The sequence below is a fragment of the Eptesicus fuscus genome, chromosome 7 (genome assembly GCF_027574615.1).
Source record: "Eptesicus fuscus isolate TK198812 chromosome 7, DD_ASM_mEF_20220401, whole genome shotgun sequence".
NCBI lineage: Eukaryota > Metazoa > Chordata > Mammalia > Chiroptera > Vespertilionidae > Eptesicus > Eptesicus fuscus.
Genome location: NC_072479.1, coordinates 44,569,205 through 44,588,624, shown reverse-complemented (window position 1 = coordinate 44,588,624; position 19,420 = coordinate 44,569,205). Strand labels below are relative to the sequence as shown.

The window sequence follows — 19,420 nt, the reverse complement described above, 5'->3', positions numbered from 1 at the left end:
AAGGTAAAGAAATAGTGTCCATGTCTAATTTAACCAATTCTAAGGGATGTTCTGATACCTTTATATCTAGCTCAGTCTCAGACATCATAAAGGCATGAAGTTCAAAATAATGAGATACTAAATCCTCATTGAAAAATTCAGTTACCTGGTTAAGAGGCCTTGTAAGTTATACTTAACCACATGACAAAGTATATAATAATATCTCACAATTTAAGAAGTTGAACATTTATGCCCACTTTATTATTTTTTTATTTTTTAATCTTCACCCAAGAACATGTTTTTATTGATTTTAGAGAGAGGGGAAGGGAGAAAGAGAAACATCCATCGGTTGTCTTCTGCATATACCCTGACTGGAGATCAAACCCACAACCTAGGTATGTGCTCTGACCAGAATCAAACCTGCAACTTTTCAGTGTATGGGACAACGCTCCAACTGAGCCACCCTGGCCAGGGCCATTTCTGCTCACTTTAAATTTTACCCAAAATAAAGTGTTAAAATTAACTGCTAATCTCTAGATATAATATACCTAATAAATGTTTTGATATTAAAGAGCTTAAAATTTTAGCAAAATAATTCAGATTCTAGCTCTAAATTGAATTCTAATTTTTAAACCACTGCCACATCAAATTCATCTTTTTTGAAATCTTATTCAATCTTCTGTGAAATGGAAAAGGGACAATACAGTGTTCATTTTACTATTTGGAAAAAGGATATTCTTGATTTAACTGACTTTTCTAGTTAATTAAAACTCCTTTGATACCTTCAGTTGCAAAAATGGAACACAATGGAAGTATTTGGTGGCAAGCTGCCACAAGTTCACTAGATAAGGCCATTAAGAAAGATGCATACTGGAATTATATTGTTCCCTTTTACAATCCAGTAAGTTGCTTTACTTTCCTATTAATACTGGAAATAAAGATTTGTGAACACTTAATACTATAATTTAAGACAAGATATATCGGCAACATGTTTTTGCTCTTTGTAACTTAGAAAGTTAGCTCTAAATTCAAAATAGGATTTGTTTTTTATAACAAAAGCTAACTTCAATTAAAATTACTGAGGAGAGTATTGAAGATAATGTTAACTTTGTTAGATCATGTCATCGTGTATCGGGTTTCAGAATGATCTTTAGTAGAGGGACTCTTAATACCCCTGACTTCTTCATACATTTTTATTCTGATCTTAATGATCAGTGGTGATTTTGGCAAATTGAATTGGTTCATTTAGGTTTTAGAAAAGAAAAAGTTTATATTCTGTGAACTGAAATTCTGGATTAGGGAGTATTGGAATTGGTGTATTTAGCCATTATCAGTAACTAATGGTTGATGCACATTGAGTGATTTTATTCTAAAATGCTCTCTCACACATAAACGTCTAAAGAATTGTACTCCGGAACTGGTTAATGTGTAATATTATGATAATTCATGTTTTACTAGCCTGTAATAATCCTATTACTCTGCAGAGCTGTTTCACTTGTTTCATAGACATTTCACTTTTAATATAAACCCACTGCTTACTTAGGCAAGGGCAACATAAATGTGTATGGTGGTAGCTTACTGTAATCTTGGCATATTTTTAAAAGATATAAATGTGCATCTTGGTTAGAATCGTTAACCATCCATGAACTAAGTTAGGCCTTCCTAAGAAGTCTGGAAATAAACTGTTTCCTTATTCCAGAAGTAAAAATCCATGCTTTCCTCCAGAATTTATACTTTAATAGAAAACTGCATGTTCTCTTTAGATCAGGATTTCTCAACCTTGGCACTGTTGACATTCTGGACTGGATAATTCTGTCATGGGGTGCTGCCCTAAGCATTGTAAGGTATTAGCTTGCCTGGCCTTGACCCACTTAGATACCACTATCCCCTTTGTGACAACCAAAATTGTCTCCAGCTATTGCCAAATGTTCCCAGAGGAGGGTGCAGTAAGGCACGAATTGCAATTCAGAACTGTTTTAGAGGTTTTTTTTGCTAGCAGCTACAGCTTATATACATGTAAAAGTTTCGAGATATTTTTGAGTGCCAGTTCTTCAGCTTCCAAACTCAATTTAAGTACTGCTTCTAATTAACCTCTTTCACCCATTATTTAGAACTGTTATGATTTAGTAAAAGTAGATTTCTACTTTATATACTGTTACTTTCTCTGATTTAAATGCTTATTAAATCCTTTAGCATACTGTTTTTCTATGGGTATAAAATGCTTTCTGCATACTATCTACACTAATAAAAGAGAAATATGTAAATTGACCGTACCTTCGTGACACCCACCAACCAATCAGGAGTGAGTGTGCAAATTAACCCAACAAATGGTGGGTTAATTTGCATACATAGGCACTGAGCAGCGGAGGGTGGGATGCCTGTGTCATCGCCATAGCGACGATGCAGGCGTTCCACACCGCCCCAGCCGCTCTGGGCCTCTGGGCAGTGTGGGAAGGTGGGAAGGCGGCTCCAGGCCAGAGCGAAGGCAGTGCCGGCAGCCAGGGGAAGGAAGGCCCATTCTTGTATGAGTCGGTGTGCATTGGGCCTCTAGTGAGTTTTAAAGGAGCTACTACTATACAGGGGAGTATGAGGCACTTTGCTTCGGAATCCTCCTATCTAATAAAGTGGGAATATGCTAATTGACCATCACATCGTCGCAAAGATGGCAGCACCCAGTTGCCCACGGCCGGCTGAGGTTTGCGCTGCCGGCAGTGGCAGCAGCAGAGGTGTGATAGGGCGCCGCCTTCCCCTGATCGCCAGGTCGCTTCCCGCCCCTGAGGGCTCCCAGACAGAGGGGGAAGGCTGGGCTGAGGGACCCCCCCGCTCCAGTGCATGAATTTTCATGTACTGTGCCTCTAGTCTATATATAAAAGCCTAAGCAACCTGTTCATGTGCACTGACCACCAGGGGGGCAGACGCTCAAACAGGAGCTGCCCCCTGGTGGTCAGTGCACTCCCATAGCGGGAGTGCTGCTCAGCTGACCAACAGGCGCCAGACATGAGGCTCACAGCTGGTGAATGCAGCTGCGGCAGCATGAGCCTCTCTCCTTCATGGCAGCGCCATCAAGTGGCAGAGGCGGCAGGCGCAGCGGGACCAGGATGAGTGGGATTGGGCCCAAACCAGCAGTCCGATATCCCCTGAGAGGTCCTGGATTGCAAGAGGGTGCAGGCCAGGCTGAGGGACCCCACTGGTGCACCAAGCCTCTAGTATACTATATTAAAATGTTTAGGAACACTAGCCATGGGCAGCTAGTGTGTTTTCCTTGAATTCTTATAAAAAGAGTAAATAGATTTTCAAAATTACTCATTTACCTTCTCTTTAAGAAAAGTTTGCCCATTTACTTTTTTGAACTAGTATGAGTCATTTCCTAGCCTATATAATAAAAGGCCAATATGCAAATTGACCAAACGGCAAAACAACCAGTCACTATGGTGTGCACTCACCTCTAGGGGCAAACGCTCAATGCAGGAGCTGCCCCCTGGTGGTCCATGTGCTCCCACAGGGGAAGTGCTACTCAGCCAGAAGCCAGGCTCACAGCTTTCGAGCACAGCAGGGAGCAGGCCTAAGACATCGGTCGGACATCCCCTGAGTGCAGGAATTTTGTGCACCGGGCCTCTAGCAATAAAGACATGCTAAATAGTGATATATTATGTAATTCCTAAACAAGATATAATTGAACTTTGAAGGCAACTATTAAAATTAAGCTGACTATAGCAGGTTTTTGCTACATTCCAAGGATTAGATGATATTTGGAGACAATAAAATGCTTTATACCCACACAGGGTATACCCACACATGGATTTTAAAGACCGATGGAGATAGCACATGGCAGGGAAGCTACCACAAATTGCCCATTTGAAATAAGACCATTGAGCTAGTGAGTAGTCTTTCAAACTTCTGAACCGTTTCAGTCCCATTTGAGAGAATTGGCTCAAACAAAAATAAGATTTTCCTTTTACATGCTGATACTGAGATATTAATGAGGCTGATTGGTCAGCAGTTTGAATAAGCTCAGAATACTAAGTTTGGAAACTTTGAAAATCAGTCTTTAAAATCTACTTTTAAAAGATAAATTTGTTTCAGCATCAGCTGTCCTGAGAGGCCCACTGTGACCTGTTCTACCATAGCCCATGCTCAGTGCTCTGCATGGTAAGATGGATACAAAATTTATTGCCATGCCTCCATTCCTGTAAACTGGTCATCAGAGGCAAAGCTACCTAATTACCTTTTTCCCTTCTTCCCTTGGTACCTTCTGTTTTTTAGCACTAGGTGCTTAGCATCAAGGACAGTGTCTGGAAAAACGTACTTGATAAGTTTCATTAAATAGTGTTGAGATGGGGGAATACATGATTCTGTGTGATTTGTGGCACTGAGGTTCCTGGCCTGGGAATCAAGCCTAAGCCAAAAGTCACGTACTCTAGACAGGGAATAGAATTGGCAAAAACAGGGACATGACCTCTTGTAAAGCTGAGTATTGTAGTTTGAAATATAAGGGGCAGTTAGAGGGGACGATTATAGGGGGCCTATAATTTGATCTAATTTCAGGGGTGATGGCAAGCCAGGCAGTCTTGTGATCAGATTTGTACTTTTGAAAGATTATCTGCAATTTAGGTAGAAGAAAGGAAGGTAAGACATTTGCTGATGAGACATTACTGGGGTAACACAAGTGAGAGGGATGTTACTCTGAACCAGTGTATTTTTAGAGTGGAAGTCCGGATTCAGATAAAATTATAGAACAGTAATTGGTTAAATATTGGAATGTGCTATTCTGCAATACGGATAGTCCCCAAAATAGGTAATTGAAAACAACTTGCTCTCCATTGTGCCATTGGGGGTCTGCTTCCCATCTCTTGGACCGAGCTACCATTCGATTTTCAGTTGCTGTGACGAAGGGAAAGTGAACACAGAATCGACTTCTTCTAGTGCTTTCTCCTGACAGTGACAGTTACCACTTCGGATCCTTTTTTGGTGGGCCAGGAGTCATGGTTACACCTAACAGCTGAACGCCATTCACAAGGCATTGGTGAGAACAGTAAGCTCAGATGAGCTGTGGAGTGATCCTTTCTTAGAGGCAGGGGAGTAGAGTAGTTATGTCACATTGCATACTACACCGCAAACAATTCAAAATTGGATGTTCCTTACACCTTGACTGGGCAGCTCGGTTAGAGCAGTGTCTGGATTCACTGAGGTTGTGGGTTTGATCCCTGGTCAGGACACATACAATAAGCAACCAATTAGTGCATAAATAAGTGGAACTACAAATCAATGTTTCTCCCTCTCTGTGTGTCTCATCAATAAAAAATAGAAATTAGATGTTCCTACATATCCTTACAAGTTATTTTCAACCCACCCTGCCACTGTTTCTCTTAAGCTCTTCCTCTAAGTGCCAGTCGACTCCTCTCCCTTCTTCCTTTATCTTTTCTTTCTTCCCTCCTCTGTGGCCACCCTCACCCCTTCCAGAGTAATAATCAGATTTTGTTAGCTGCTTTTTAAGCTGTGGCATCCAGAACCATGGATCATCTACCTCAAGCACCCCACCCCGCAACCCCCTTTCACATTTCAGGTGTATTTTTCCAAACAAAAACAGCAGTCTCCCTACGAGTGCCAACAATTTAAATGTCTTCTGACATATACTTATGTAGATACTCTTATTTAATATCCCAATCCCATTATTCTTGCTTTTATCAACCTTCATGTCTACCATTTCAACCATCCACTCTGAAGGCTACAGCTTGGATGTTTTCATCCGGAGCTGTTTGAACGTGAACTCTAATATCCTACTCTAACTACAGCCTATCAAGTCCTGTCCTCACTCGCTATAAACTGATTTTAGTCCTGCAGTCTATATTTCCCACCATTTTCTCCCAGTCTCTCCTAGCCTTCTTTGTCCAACCTTGATCTGATTGATTTTATAAATGGCTTATTCATAAAGTTACTTGTCTTTTTATTGCATTTAGAGATGCTCCTTGCATCCCCTAACCTTTCCTTTAAGTGTAACAGTTATCCCTTGCCTACCCAGTAGGCTCACTTCATCAATGCAATTAAGGCCATTATTCCTGTCCTTCCACCTAAAAATTTCATGTCCATTCTCATCCTCATAGCCTCATCTCAGAGACTGAGTTGTCCTTTAGCTCTGACCCAGGTTTCGGTTAAGCTGGTTCTCCATATCTTCTCTTTCATTTCAATGCCACTTCCGCTGGTTCCATCTGCTAAATTGTCAAAATATGCTGAAATCTAATCTAAAAGGTTTTAATTATTTTTAATTGAATCTTCCACAAGTTGCCATCTATCTGTAGAGAATTGGATTTGCATTCCCAATTTTTTGCCTTCTCACTTAACCTTTTCTAATCTGGCTTTCACTCAATTGGTGATCATAGCAAAACAATTTCAGTGAAGTCTTAGATGGCAAAATGGCCTTCAGTCTTCTTCTTACTTGAACTCATTGATGCTAATACTATAGATCACTCCCTTCATGACACTACTTTTTGTCTTGGCTTCTAGGACACCACTGTCTTCTGGGGGTTTCCTTATATCTGTGAGGCCACTGAGTCTTAGTTTTCCTTAAATATTGTTCACTGAAGCCTTCAGTCCACATCTCTCCTCATTGTATATAATCCCTCCTGGGTCATCTTATTCATTCTCAGATTTACATGTTGTTGATCTCTAAATCTGTGTGCCTAGCCCTCTTCATAACTGTATTATATGAAACTACTAGCTGGACACCCTGTAAAGGTGTCTCATATAGCATCTCTAATGCTGAACTCGGCATCTCCCCCTGGTTTTTCCTATCTTTATGTCCTTGCTGATGGCTTCCTCTTTACCTAACCACTCAAGCTGAGAATCTGAGCACAAGTTTCGGAGGCAGAATAGCATAAACAAGGATTCTGCTGCCAGACATGGCCTGTGTTTGAACGTTGGCTGATTGCTCGCTGTTTGACTTGTGTAAATTATTTAGCCTCAGTTCCCACTTCTATAACATGGGAATGAAAATAGTAACTACCTCATAGAGTTATTGTGAGGACTAAGTAGGAATACTTATAAAATAGTTAAAACTTCCTGGTACATAGTAAGTGCTATATAATTGTTAGCTCTTACTAGCATTCTGCCCATTTTGTTTCCTAAATATCTTTTCGGTTCCTCCCCACTACATTTTTGGTTAAAGATCTCATTTCCTCTTTATGATTGGACTACAGCAAATGGCTCCTAATTGGTATTTTGTGTTCATTTAGCAAGTTAATTTATTAAGCATTTTGCTAGGTCTTGCAAAGGCAGGTGAGAGAGAGTACCTGATATAAAGAAGTGTGCTGGATACCATGAGAATACTGACATAAGGAAACACCACAAAATTCTACCATATGAGAAATATATACGAGGGACAGAGTGGTAAAAATGAAGGATATGATCCATTTTGCATGGATTGGGCAGGAAAGGTTTGTAAAAGAGATGAAATGTCCTAAGAGGTATTCCTTAGAAGAGTGGTTTTCAAATGAGTGTGTATCATATTCATCTGGATGGTTTATTAAAACACTTTACTGGGCCCCAGCTCCAGAGGTCTGGTTCAGTAGATTGTAGTGGGGCCCAGTAATTTTCATTTCTCATAAATTTTCTGGTCTCGATGCTACTACCCCAAACAAAACTTTGGGGATCACAGCATTAGGGTACCCAAAGAGCATTCATCCCCAAATCTCTCCACACAACTGCCAAAATAATGTTCTTAACCATTTCACATTCTTGCACTACAGCCTTCAATGGCTCCCTTTTGCTTATAGGGGATGTACAAGCTCCAGATCTGGCTACTGTTTACATTGCTAGCCTCAGTTGCTGTCATACCTAGGACTGACCTTTATCCTCTGAGGGAACAAAATATTTCCCTCAGCCACCAGGCTGTTCCCTGCCCTCATAGCTTTGTTCAAGTTTAAGTTGTGCCTCTTGTCCAGAATATTCAGAATTCTCTTTCTTTTGTGTATAGTTTGAGTCAAGGACTCCAGGAAGTTTTCTCTGATGCCACATAACAAAAAGGGCATCATTTAGGAGCCAACTCCCATGTTTGGGGCCTGATTTCATACACACATGTATGGTCCAATTTCTTAAAAAGCACCCCTCTGGTAACATTGCATAGATACTGCTATCCCCCATGCCATCGCAATGGCTGAGTGCAGGAAGGGAAAGGAACAGGCCAACTGGACCAACTGTTCACAGACAGCCCTTTGTTTAACACTGAATACTGCAGCCACCCAGTCCCACCCTGTGCCAAATGTTTCACAGCTTAGAGTCCTGGGATTTGGCTGGACTAACCCCCCTAAGGGCTTTGTGACTTCCTCTACTCTGATGGCACCTGCTTTCTGTCTTCTAGGGGTTGGTCAGAATTTCTGAAATACATCCTTGGGCCTTCCCATCTGCTCTATATATTGTTTGGGATTTATTCCTTTTTACAAATGTTTACTGTCATTTAAGTAGAATTTTGAGGCTGAATAAGTAGCACATGAGATTTGTCTGCCATCTTCTCTAATGCTTTCATAAGAAACAGTATGACATAGTTGGTAAGAGCTCATCTCAAATCTTATTCTACCACTAATTAGATGTGAGACTTGGGGGAAATTACTAATATTTTTGGGTCTGTTTCCTCATTAGTAAAATGGAGTTATGTGTATCACCAAAGAATTGTTAAGAAGGTTAACACATATGAGAGAACTTATTTGGCAATGATACATCTGATAAAGGGTTAATATCCAAAATATATAAGGAACTCATACATCTTAACAAAAGGAAGACAATCCAATTAAAAAATGGACAAAGGGCCTAAATAGACACTTCTCCAAAGAGGACATACAGACGGCCAAGAGACATATGAAAAAAATGCTCGAAGTCACTAATCATCCAAGATATGCAAGTCAAAATGGCAATGAGGTACCATCTCACACCTGTCAGAATGGCTACCATCAACAAATGACAAGTGCTGTGAGGATGTGGAGAAAAGGGAACCCTAGTACACTGCTGGTGGAAATGCAGACTGGTGCAACCATTATGGAAAACAGTATGGAGTTTCCTCAAAAGTTAAATATGAAACTGCCATTTGACCCAGTGATCCCACTTCTAGAAATATATCCTAAGAAACACAAAGCACCAAACAGAAAGAATGTATTCACACCTATGTTCATAGCAGCACAATTTATAATAGTTAAGATTTGGAACCAGCCCAAGTGCCCATCAGTAGATGAGTGGATAAAAAAGCTGTGGTGCATTTACACCATGGGATACTATGCAACAGTAAAAAAGAAGAATCTCTTACCTTTGAGACAGCATGGAGGGACCTGGAGAATATCATGCTAAGTGAAATAAGTCAGAGAAAGACAAGTATCACATGATTGCACTCACACGTGAAATCTAAGTAACAAACTGATGAAGGGAGTGGATCCAGAGACATGGAAGCATGGAACAGAGTGTGGAATCTCAGAGGGAAGGTGGGGGAGGGTGGGTGGGTGGGAGGTAATCAACCAAAGACCTTGTATGCATATATGCATAATCAATGGACATAGACAATAGGGTGCTGAAGGCCTGAGGTAGGGAGGGGCGGGCTGAAGGGGGCCAATGGGGGACAAACAGGGACATATGTAATACTTTCAACAATAAAGAATTATTTTTAAAAAAGGTTAACACATACATATACATATAAAACAGCGTGTGGTATGTAGTAAGCACTCAATAAGTATGTTTGAAAAATATATCTATTCATACATGACTGACTATAAGAGCTTCATAGTCTCATTTTTCTGATGTTACTTTCATTACTGATTAATTGAGCTTTTTAAAGAGGGATGTTATAAAAGTACTTAGAGGGAAATTTTTACCCCATATTTTGAGAATGCTAGGATGGCTCAATATTAGGAACTATATCAGCCTAAACTATTATATTAGTAAAGTGAAACAGTAAAAGTAAAAAGACTAGTTATCAGAAACCAATAACAAATAATATCCTAAGTGGTGAAACATAAAAACTATTTGATTTAAAGTTATGTGCTAGAATACCAGCATTATTATATAGCATTACCTTAGGGATGTTCAAAAAAATTAAACAAAGCTAGAAAAAATGAGTGATATGAATTAAAAAAGATAAAGGGCCTGGCTAGTGTGGCTTAGTAGTTGAGTGTTGATCTATCAATCAAGAGGTCACGGTTTGATTCCAGTCAGGGCACATGCCTGGGTTGCGGGCTCGATCCCCAGTAGGGGGTATGCAGGAGGGAGCTGATCAATGATTCCCTCTCATGGATGTTTCTCTCCCTCTCCCTTCCTCTCTGAAATCAATAAAACATAATTGAAGAGAAAAGAGATCAAGGAAGACAGTAAAAGATAATAACCTAGGATCCTGAACTCACCTCCTTCCATGAACACATGTGGAACAATTTTCTCTGAAAAAGACCTAAAAACTAGCTGAGCAAGTACTTCACATCAGCAAATGAGCAAAGGGCCACATCAAGGGGAGTCAGAGAGGCTGAGACAACTCACCAAAACCCCACCCCACATGCAGCAACCCATAATCAGGAGAAACTTCTCCCTGAGGAGTGAAGACTTTGTACCCCACATTAGGCACCCCAACTTTTTTGTTTTATTTTTTATTAATCCTCACCCGAGGATATTTTTCCATTGATTTTTAGAGAGTGGGAGAGAGACGGAAAGAGAGAAACATCAATGTGAGAGAAACACATTGATTGGCTTCCTTCTGTATGTGCCAGGACCAGGCCCTGGGCCAGGGAGGAGCCTGCAACCGAGGTACATGCCCTTGACAGGAATTGAACCTGGGATCCTTTGGGCCACAGACCAACACTCTATACACTGAGCCAAACTGACTAGGGCAGGCACCCCAACTTTTAAGACCTGAGCCTGAGAAATGAGCTCACAAAGCATCTTGGCTTTGAAAACCAACAGGACTCATGTCCACAAGACCCAAAGGGCTGTAGCAAATTGTAAAATGCCTCTTAAAGCGCTCAAACACAATCACTTGCCCTAGGGGCCAGGTGGCCCAGTTGGTTGGAACATTGTCCCATACAACAAAAGGTTGCAGGTTCGATTCCTGGTCAGGGCACATATCTATGTTTTGGTTCAATCCCTGGTGAGGGCACATATGGAAGGCAACAGATGGATGTTTCTCACTCACATTGATGTTCCTCTCTCTCTCTCTCTCTCTCTCTCTCTCTCTCTCTCTCTCTCTCTCTCTCTCTCTCTCTCTCTCTCTCTCTCTCTCTCTCTCTCTCCCTTCTTCCTTTCTCTAAACAGGTGAAGATGAAAAAAAAAAGATATTGGATGAATACATTTCTTTAAAAACCCAAGATACATCTATATGCTGCCTCCAAGAGACTCACTTTAGATGTGAGAACACACAGAGACTGAAAGTGAAGAGATGAAAAAAGATGTTCCATGCAAAGGAAAAATAAAAGAAACATGCACTAGTTATATGCATATCAGGAAAAATAGACTCTAAAACAATGACTGTAATGAGAGACAAAGAAGAGTATTACAAAATGATCATGGGATCGATCCAACAAGAAAATATAACATATGTACATATTTATGCACCCAACTTAGGAGCACCTAAATATATAAAACAAATATTAACAGACCTAAAGGAAAAAATTAGATGGCATTACAATAATAGTAAGGGACTTTAATACTTGACTTACATCAATGGATAAACCAAGATAGAAAATTAATTTAAAAAAAACACATTAGATTTAAATGACACATTAGACCAGATGAAATTAACAGATATTTACAGAACATTTTATCCAAAAGTAACAGAATACCTATTCTTCTCAAATACACATGGAACATTTTCCAAGATAGATCACATTAGGCCACAAAACAAGTCTTAATAAATTAAGAATATTGAAATAATATCAACAATTTTTTCATACAATAGTATGAAAATAGAAATTAATTACATGAAGAAAACTGGAAAATTCACAAATATGTAAAGATTAAGCAACATGCAAAGAGAAACAGAGAGAGGAGGAGAGACACAGGAAAATATTGAACTATCTCACACCAATATCCCGCGTGCACCGTGATACAACCGCAGAAAAATATGGCTCAGGAGACTAACCAGACCCCAGGGCCCATGCTGTGTAGTACAGGATGTGGCTTTTATGGGAATCCTAGGACAAATGGAATGTGTTCTGTTTGCTACAAAGAACAGCAGAATAGTGGCAGCAGAATAGTGGCAGAATGAGCCCAATGGGGACAGCTAGTGTTTCCAACAGTCCTAACTCAGATTCTGCATCTGTGCAAAGAGCAGACGCTAGTTTAAACAACTGTGAAGGTGCTGCTGGCAGCACATCTGAAAAATCAAGAAATGTGCCTGTGGCTGCCTTGCCTGTAACTCAGCAAATGACAGAAATGAGCATTTCAATAGAGGACTAAATAACTACCCCGAAAACAGAGGTGTCAGAGCCAGTTGTCACTCAGCCCAGTTCATCAGTTTCTCAACCCAGTACTTCTCAAAGTGAAGAAAAAGCTCCTGCGTTACCCAAACCAAAGAAGAATAGATGTTTCATGTGCAGAAAGAAAGTTGGCCTTACAGGGTTTGACTGCCGATGTGGAAATTTGTTTTGTGGATTTCACCGTTACTCTGACAAGCACAACTGTCCATATGATTACAAAGCAGAAGCTGCAGCAAAAATCAGAAAAGAGAATCCAGTTGTTGTGGCTGAAAAAATCCAGAGAATGTATATTACTACTTGTGAAGTGACTGAAACTTTGTTTTTATTTTAATATATCATAGGAAAACATTAAAGAGCAGATGCATGGCCATTTAAAAAAAAATGATTAAGCAACATGCTACTGAACAAAAAATGGGTCAATAAAAAATTTGAGAGAGCCCAATTGGTGTGGGAGAGTGTCTGAACATTGACTTATGAACCAGGAAGGAGGTCATGGTTCGATTTCTGGTCAGGGCACATGCCCAGGTTGTAGGCTTGATCCCCAGTAGGGCGCATGCAAGAGACAGCCAATCAAATGATTCTTTCATCATTTATGTTTTTATCTCTCTCTCTCCCTCTCCTTTCCTCTCTGAAATCAATAAAAATATATTTTTAAAAAATTGAGAGAAATAAAAAAAATACTTTGAGACAAAGAAAAATGGAAACATAACATACTAAAATTTATAAGATGCAGCAAAAGCAGTTCTAAGAGGGAAATTCATAGCAATAAACAGATACCTGAAAAAACACACAAAATAGCTGATTTTAACAATATATTAAGAAAATTATACACCATAATTATGTAGGATTTTTACCAGGGACAATGGTGGTTCAACATCCACAAAACAAGTAATGTGATTCATTATATCAAAAAAACCAAGGATAAAAATTATATGATCATTTCAATAGAATCAGAGGAGGTATTTGACAAAATTTAACATCCATTTATGATAATAACTCTCAACAAAGGCAATATATAACAAGCCCACAGCTAATATTATACTCAATGGCAAAAAGCTGAAAGCTTTTCATCTAAAACCAGGAACAAGATAAAAATGTGAATCCTCACCACTGCTAGTCAATATAGTATTGGAAGTTGTAGACAAAGCAATCAGAGAAGGAGAAGAAGAAGGAGGAGGAGGAGGAGGAGAGAAAGGAGGAGGAGGAGGAGGAGGAGGAGGACAGCCAAATTAGAAAGGAAGAAAACTGAAACTATAAACCCTAAAGAATCCACCAAAACACTAATAGAATTAAAAGAAAGCAGTAAAGTAGCAGGATACAAAATTAATATACAGAAATCTGTTGCATTTTAATACACTGACAAATGAACAGAAGGAAAAAATAATAAAACAATCACATTTACAACTACATCAAAAAGAATAAAATCCTAGGAATAAATTTAACCAAGGAGGTGAAATACATGTACACTGAAAACTATAAAACATGGGAAAAAATAGAAGGTACAAATAAATGGAAGGATATGTGGTACTCATGAATTTGAAGGATTAATATTGTTTAAATGACAATACCATCCAAAACAAGCTACATATTCAAGGCAGTCCCTATCAAAATACCAATGGCATTCTTCTCAAAAGTAGAATAAATAATTCTAGAGTTTATAAGGAATCACAAAAGACCTCAAATAACTTAAGCAATCTTGAGAAAAAAAGAACAAAGTTGGAGGTATCACACTCTCTGATTTAAAACTATAGTATAAAACTATAATAATCAAACAGTGTGTACTGGCACAAAAAAAGACACATAGGTCAATGGAACAGAATAGAGAGCCCAGAAATAAACTCAGGCTTATATGGTCAATTAATCTATGACAAAAAAAGACAAGAATATAAAATGAAAAAATGACAGTTTTTTCAACAACTGGTACAGTAAACTCTCAATTTTCCGGACCTTTACTTAATGGACTTTAGATTTAATGGACAAAATTTTCGGTCCATATGTCATATGTGAAAATTAATACCCTGTTAATTTTAAAATGCTTTTAACCAAGATTTGCATATAATTAAATTAACAGGTCATTTTTTTTGTTATTAATTCACTATTCTTTTTGACAAATTCTAGAAAATAGGCTATATATTGGAAAAAACACTGTAGTAATTTCACTGACATAAATAAATATTACACGTCTACAACTGTAGCCTACATATTTAAATCAAGAGTACCTGCTCATAAACAATGTTCAGCAAATGATTAGCACATGATCGCACTGCATGACTCTAGTATCTGGTTCTGTTGTCGAGTGGCGTGACTTTTTGCAGCAGCTTTAATGCCTGCTGGCGATATTCCTATGTGCACTAAGCCCCACCTCAGCTGTGTGCATTTGTTTACTAGCGGTGACTGGTGAATGCTTGCATTTACCTGACCTACTTAGTATAAATTTAAAATTACTGTAACATATAGAAAACTTTTCTGTGAAATTAAACTTTTCATACATATTTAATTTTAATTACACAAATGTGTCTACATAAGTAAAAACAGGTTAACTGATTTGTCAAATTTTTAACATAAGCATTCGGAAAACCTACTTTATTATGTAATGGACTTTCAGCTTTAATGGACAACCCCTCACCTGAATTAGTCCATTATATCAAGGTTTCACTGTACTGGGAAAATGACACAGATAGATGCAAAAAATAAAATAAAACTGGACAATTCTTTTTAACCATATAAAAAATCAACTCAAAATGGATTAATGACTTAAAATGTAAGACCTGAAATCATAGAACATCTAGAGAAAAACAAACTGATTTTTTCAGCAGAAACAAACTTTGTAGGCCAAAAGGAAGTGACACAATATATTCAAAGTGCTAAAAGAAAAAACTTCCAACCAAGAATACTATGACCTGCAGTTATCACTCAAAAGTGAAGGGGAGGGAGATAAGAGCTTTCTACACAAGCAAAAAGCTAGAGTTCATCACAACCAAACTCACAGGAAAAAAGATCGGATTTTTGGTTACTAGAGGCAGGAGGTGGTAGGGGGTGTGTGTTGGAGGAAGGTGGTCAAAAGGTACAAACTTCCAGTTATAGGATAAATATATAAGAACTCCTAGGGATTAATGTATATCTTGGTGATATAGTTAATACTACTTATGATACTGGTATATAGCAAGTTGTTGAGAGAGTAGATACTAAGAATTCTCAACACAAAGAGAATATTTTTTTCTTTCCTTTTTATTGTATCTACATGAGATGACAGATGTTAACTAAACCTATGTGGTAATCGTTTCACAAAATATGCAAATCAAAACACCATGCTGCATTCCTTAAACTTATACAGTGATGTGTCAATTATTACTCAATAGAACTGGGTGGCAGGGCGGTGGACGCTATTATTATTGGCTAATGCAGGGTAAGAGTTTGTCCCTGCTGCTTTTCCCCATCATCTTTTTCATTGCTCCAACTAAGTCTTACAGCTAGATTCCTCAAATTCCCTGTTTCCCATAGGGCTCTCCTGGGAAAATTATAACTCTATGCAGGTGAATTTATGCCAGAACCCCTCTTTACAGGTTTCTAGAAACATCATCCTTTCCTTGTCCTTAGAGTCTTGGAAAGATAGTTACCAAATTGGGTAGATCTAGCCTAACTGTGTTGCACATAGTAAGAGTTAAATGTTTTTTTTTTAATATATTTTTATTGATTCAAAGAGGAAGGGAGAGGGAGAGAGAGAGAAACATCAGCGATGAGAGAGAATCATTGAGTGGCTGCCTCCTGCATGCCTCACACTGGGGACTGAGCCTGCAACCCAGGCATGTGCCCTGACTGGGAATCAAACCATGACCTCCTGGTTCATAGGTCGATGCTCATCCTCTGAGCCAGGCCAGCTGGGCTGTGTGTGTGTGTGTGTGTGTGTGTGTGTGTGTGTGTGTGTGTGTGTATTGAAAAAGCAAAGGAAAATACAGCACAGAACAGCAAGTCAAAGAAGGAAGAGGAGGCATATTTCAGAATGCCTCTAGCTTTCTCTGCTCCTTATCTTTGTTCCTGGCACTGCCATCCATTTGGTCAGTCTGATAATCTCCTACAATCTCTCATGCCTCCATATCTAAATGCGTGTATCACTATCAGTTCTTAATTTTACCTCCTAAAAGTACCTCTCTTGATTTCCCTCATAATTCTCTGCTCTGATTAGGTAACAGTATTCTAATTGGTTTCTTTCAGTTTAATGTATTTTCTTTTTCAATTACAGTTTACACTCAATATTACAGTTAATATTTCAGATGTATAGCATAGTGGTTAGACAACTGTATACTTTACAAAGTGGTTCCTCCCAATATTGCAAGGTGAGAGTACTTGAAATATCAGGGTGGGGGGACCTCGTTGGTTTCTTGACTCTCACAGCAGAGGGGAGGATAGATGGGCAGAAGAAGAAATCAATGTTGTCTTTCTAACATAAAATACGTGATTACATGAATCCCTCATTTAAAATCTTGCAGTGATTCTCCATTGCCTATTGATAAATACAAATTTTAAGTTTTCATTGTTGTTGTTTTTTTTTGTTTGTTTGTTTTCTTTGTCTTTTATAAACTTCCCCCTATCTCCTTGACCTGTCCCATTTCCTCCCATGTTATCTTCTACTTCTAATCCAGATGGCTTAGGTTTAAACATTCCCTGCTGACCTGTGCATTTTCATAGGTTATTCCTTCTTTTTTGAAGCCCTTCTTGCTATATCCCCAACTCCTGGTGCACCCACGCTCAGCTCACTAGCCAGCCTGTCTGAAGTGTTACCACCTCTCTGAAACTTTCCCCAACTCCCCTAGCAGTTAGTTGCTGCCTCTTTTTCTAAAAACAGGTTCTGTTATAGGCACCCCAGAAACACCAGAAAGGGTGTTGTAGGACAGTCCCCCGAGTTAGAGGGAGAGGGCCATCCCCTCATTGGTTCTTGTCAATCTTGTAGGAATGAAGTCAAATGAATGACAGCAGTGTTGCAATAAAGTCCACTTATTTAAAAAGTAAAGCAAGTTCATTTATTAAAGAAGCCAAGCAGGCAAATTTATCAAAACACATCTGGCCTATAAGGTGCAGGCGGGCTCTCTCAGCTAACCTGAGGAGAGGGTGTGGTGGGGCTTTGGCAGTTCAGTATGTTTTTGTCTATAGGTTTTAAAATTCCTCTGCCGATTATCTTGATGCAGATGAACTCTTAAGGTCTCCCCTTTTACTTTGTTATGGCTTTCCTAGAATTTATGAGAAGTACCTGGTGATTTTATCTTGATAAGCCCCGAGATTGCTGGCTTCACTGTTTAAACAGTGAGATGAAAACTGTACTTTCTTCCTCCCCCCCTTCTCTCCTGCTGTTGGGTGATTTATGCTATGAATTCTCAGGTGAGAGAGAAGGGGCATTAAGATTCCCCCCTCCTCACTCCCTTCCCTTCTCCCTCCTTTTCTGCAGGTTTTGGTTAACCCTTTGTTCTCAAGATAAGATCCTGAGGCAAAATGGTTATAAACTGGCCTTGGTTAATTTTCTTGTCTGTTTTCCTATTCCTCCTGCTCTAGAAGTTTCCTAGCTTCTTACTATAGCCTATAACAGTTCTTCATTCATACGTACTTATTGAGCACTTAATATGTTTAAGGCATTAAGGTGCCAAGATGAAAAAGATATAGTCCCTGCCCTCAAAGATCTCAGTCTAGTGGGGATGCTTAAGCTGAGTCTTAAAAAATTAATATAGATCACTGTGTTTCAGTAAGATACAGGCATAAATAACTCATTTCATTGCACAACACAGAGGTTGCTTTTTTTTTTTTTACAAATTAAAGACAAGACTCTCCAGCAAAAAGATTTATGACTCACTTTATTGTGATACTTGCTTTATTGTGGTGGTCTGGAACTGAACCAATGATATTGTTAGGTAGGCAATTAGATATGAGCGGCTGGGGTGGGGCCTGTCCTGGGGTCCTGAACACGGGTCGTGCCAACACTGCCTACAGACCGCCTATCTATGGGCAACCCAGTAGCCAGCAGACCAGCCAGTTTGGACCCCTAGTCTTTCATATGGCTGGTCAGAGGGTTTAGATACCTTGACCTTTTCCTCCCTAAAGCTAGCATCTAGGCCTCAGTTGTATTTCAGCTCCAGGCCCAGAAAAAGCAGCAAAACCAGACAAGTAATCCATGGCTGCTTCAGGACCAGCTGCATTGACTAATGACCCCTTCCCTGGCACTGGCCAAGCAGTAGAGATGATGACCCTGAAAGAGCACACCTGGAAAGCTGATGAATATTCTATTAAGACCCTCCCCTGGTATCTCCCCTAAGATTTCCACCTGCAAGAGAGAGAAATATGCTCAGGACAAAGGACCCAGCTCACACTCTCCCTACAGGGAGCGTGCCTGTGCCATTCATTCCACTTCAGGCACGTATCTCCCCACATCTATGGGACCCCAGGAGACTTGCACCCAGGGGAGCAATGGGCAGTGGCAGCTCAGCCTGGGCTAACCCCTGATCCTGTCTCCAAGGCCCCCTGTTCTCTGACTTCCCAGTGAGCCAAAGCAGCCCAGCGTAGGTCTCCTGTTGCTTCTTCTATGCCCTTCCTTGATTCACTCTAACTATATTTTTGCTGTGGTCAATACATTCTTGCCTGCTTTACTTTCATTTTCGTTGACCTTAAAATCTTTTCTGCATCGAGGAGAAGGTTACCCAGCTGGTAACCCCAATCGGTAACAATAGCTCTGAGGTATGCCTGCATCCTCTCATCCTAGCTGGACTTGAACCTCAACAATATGAGGTTGGAATTATCATGGCCACTTGCCACTGCAATAACACTGAGAATTACATCAACACATGTCAAAAAGCAGGGGATAAGCAGAGAGATAGAGAAAAACAGTCTCAGTGACCTATTTTGATCCATGAATCAAGTTAGTCCCAAAGCCAGCTTACCTTGGAAATTCAGCTCCGTGAGTCAATCAATTTCCTTAAGCCAGCTTGAGTTGTCTTTTCTCCCATTTGTAACCACTAGAATCTTAA

The 19,420-nt window shown here is 39.5% G+C and overlaps 1 pseudogene; it reads left to right on the top strand.

The window, feature by feature from the left end:
• The first annotated feature begins 12,046 nt into the window (after positions 1-12,046).
• LOC129149628 (AN1-type zinc finger protein 5-like) lies at positions 12,047-12,789 on the top strand (annotated as a pseudogene).
• The last annotated feature ends 6,631 nt before the right edge of the window (positions 12,790-19,420 follow it).